The following is a 3,259-nucleotide window of genomic DNA, read 5'->3' on the forward strand; positions in this document are numbered from 1 at the left end:
GGGTAAGATGGGGGTGGAAAGGATGCTGTTGCCGTAGCAACGGGGCAGAAAGATGAGGAGTGGGGCTGTTGCCATAGCAACGGAAAGGCGCGCGTTGCCGTTGCAACCGCAGCCTCCGCGGAGGCTCCCCATCACCACGGCAACACGGGGAGATGGGGAGCGGGCGACTGTCTCCGTGGCAACAGAAAGGAGGGAAGGCAGGGAGACGGTTGCTATGGCGATAGCGGGAGGAGGGTATATCTCCGAGGTGCCTCTCTCCCTGGCAACACACATCCTTTGCCATAGCAACAGGGAGCAGGAGGCTGTGGGCCAGGGAGGGGTGCGGGCAGCCATCCCCCCTCGGAGGGGAAGGGATTATCACCGCCTCAGGAAACTGTCCTAAAAATTTGCCAGCCCAGGCGTGAAGGCGGCACCGAGCCCGCAGCATCCCCGGGCCGGCTGAGGCTGCCCCACGCCAAACCGGAGCTGGCAGGAGTCAAGCTGCGGTGGGAAGGCAAGAGGTGGTTTGAGGGGGGGGGTGGTGGTAGCAGGGGCAAGGGGAGGGGTGTGAGTCACAAGAAGAAGGGTGTGAGCAGGGCAATGTGTGTTAAAAAAATAACTGTCAGGCCTGGAAAATGCTGAATTGTGATGGCTACAGCCAACACTTGCAAATTGCAGCACTGAACCAGCAAGGAGGAAAAGCCCTGTGTGTTTATTTTGTTCACTTAATTGCACTGTCAGTGCGCTTTCCTGGTCCTTACTGTGGCAATTTGAGAGGAGGCACCTGCTTTAGTAACCACAGAAGTTTCAGGCAGGTATATATTTATGTATGTGGCCTTTAAGCAGGAGAACTCATAGGTATGTGCAAAACTGCAGCTGTTCCTCAGTTTGATTTGAGACCAACTACATTTTCCACCGATAATGGGTCTCAGCTCAGGCCACAGTATCTGCACATCATTTCCAAGACAGAAAAAGAACATTTTAAGCATCCTGTGTGCCTTCAGCATGAAAATGAAAAGCACACCTTAATAAAAACGTTACTGGGAGGGTCACCTTGAGCTGAAAAAAGACACCAGTCTGCAAGTGTCAGTGTACACACAACAAAAATAAACATCTGAGGGACTGGTATATCTGGGCTTTGTTTTCTGCGCATGGGCAAGGTGTCAGATTTAGGTCACCCTGCTTCATGTTTAAGCTGTGGTTCCTGCGAGCACCTTTTAATACAGCTCTAAAAAGCTTTGACACGGCGTGATGCAACATGCAGAAAGCGTGAGACATTGCCGGAACTGAAGGGAACTGGTATTTAAGAGCTTCCGTGCAGAATCATTGCTTTTTAAGGCTGGCTTCCCCCGGGTGATTGAGTCTCCTGCAGAAGCAGCAGCAGCTCCTCTCTTCTGACTTCTCAGCAGTAACAGGATCCTGTGTCCCTCCTGCATTTAGAGTAAGACTTTTGCCACCAGCATGAAGGAAACCCAAAAGCATCGGGTTCAGGGGCAGCAGGGAGAACACACATATATATAATTTCATCCACTCGGCAGATCTGGGTATATGAAGTTCTCCGATGCCCCTCGAAGCGAGCGGATTGCATTCCCCCCTCCCTATAGGATTACTGCCAACCACAGCCCCGGCCCCTGACCCGCAGGGCAGCGATCGCCCCACACCGGCCGCCCCGAGCCCCATTAGCGGGGTTTACAGTTACACCAAAGCCTTCTCTGAGCCCAGCGTGGGCTCTCTACCCCTCCTTGCCAATAAAGCCACTTAAAAGGAGGAAAAATAATCCAGGTGATTTGTTTCCCTGTCCCCACCACCGTGACCACTTGTGTTTCGATCACTGGGAGAAAGTCAAGACAAAGAGCTCAGTCTTGCTGGCAGTGAGGCAGCCAAGGCCCGGTGCAAAATATATTAATTTCTGTTCATGGCTGGGACACCCCAAAACACAGCAGCCAGGCCAGTCCCCCCCCGGCCCCCCAGGAGCATCGTGATGTGATGCATGGAAACCCACAGCCGCCTACATGGAAAAAGCCAACCCAGGCTGTTGCAAACTTATTTATTTATGAAGTGTGAGGTAATGAAGAAAGTGCTAAATCCGACCACAGTGTTAACTCTAAGGGTTCTCAGCAGGTCAGCGGGGACCCAAGGGTGCCATCCTGCGGGGCCACCCCTGCCAGCATCCTGGGGAGGGGACAGTGGACTCTGTGACCCACATACCCCACTGCAGGTTGGGCAGCAGGATGGCACAAGCAGGGGGAAGACAGCACCCCCCGTGCACTCAACCTGCCCCCTCCAGCCAGGCTCCCTGAAAAGCCCAAAGCCTAACTGGGGATTTTAAGTGGCTGCTGGTGAGGGGGGGGGAGGCGTGCTCACAAGGGTGGGAAAGGGGGTCACAAGGATGGGAAAGGGGGAAAACCCCCCTGTTATTGCAAACGGGTGGTTTGGAGAGCTGCAAGGGGGGAACTGGCCTCTGCAAGGACTCAGCTCAAGGGTCCAGCAGGAGCCAGCCCCTTCCTGATCTCCCTAAAGTGCAGCAGGAACCCCCCTCCAAAAAAAAGTTTTTATATATATATAAAAAAAGCAAACTCTTTACCAATACTTCTCAAAAAGTGGTACAAAAATACAGTATAAAAACACAGCCTCCAGTATAAGACTCGCAGTTACAGCAGCAGTTTCTAGAACATAAAATCCAAGACAAGCTACTGCGTGAAGTGGTAAGAAAGTGAGGTACGGTCCAGCCGAGCAGGGGGATTGCCCACGGGGTGCTGTTAACCCTGGTGAGAGACACCCTGCCGTCACCACCTCCACGGGGACCCGTCTGGAGAGGAGCCCCACACTGGGCTCTCCGTGTCCACCTCCACCTGCTTCCATGAGCCAGAGCAGACCATGGTTGCTTGGGATATTTAGGGCAAAATGGTCGCCTGGGGCAGCTCCCAGAGATGCTGTCGGTGGCAAACGGCAGAGAGGGGTGCAGGGGAGGGGGAATGGAGTTGAGCCCGCAAATCAAAGCGGTCACTTAAGAAAGCTTCACAGCAGGGACAGGGGAAATCTTGCAACACCTGGTGCCAAGCAGCCAGCCCCAGCCAGGCGATGCCATAAAGGGGGGGCCCTGCTTTGGCCCCCTTCCCACCGCCACCCCACATGCAAGGACTGCCACATGCTCCAGCCCCCAGGGCCAACAGTTCAACAACCAACCAAAAAAAAAAATATGTGCAAATTGAGAGGGAGACAGGGGTCATGGGGACCAGGGTGGGGGGTACGTGGGGTGCTAGTGCCCCTTGAGGTGAGC

The sequence above is a fragment of the Athene cunicularia genome, assembly GCF_003259725.1.
Source record: "Athene cunicularia isolate RWA chromosome 23 unlocalized genomic scaffold, athCun1 chr23_part1, whole genome shotgun sequence".
Classification (NCBI taxonomy): domain Eukaryota; kingdom Metazoa; phylum Chordata; class Aves; order Strigiformes; family Strigidae; genus Athene; species Athene cunicularia.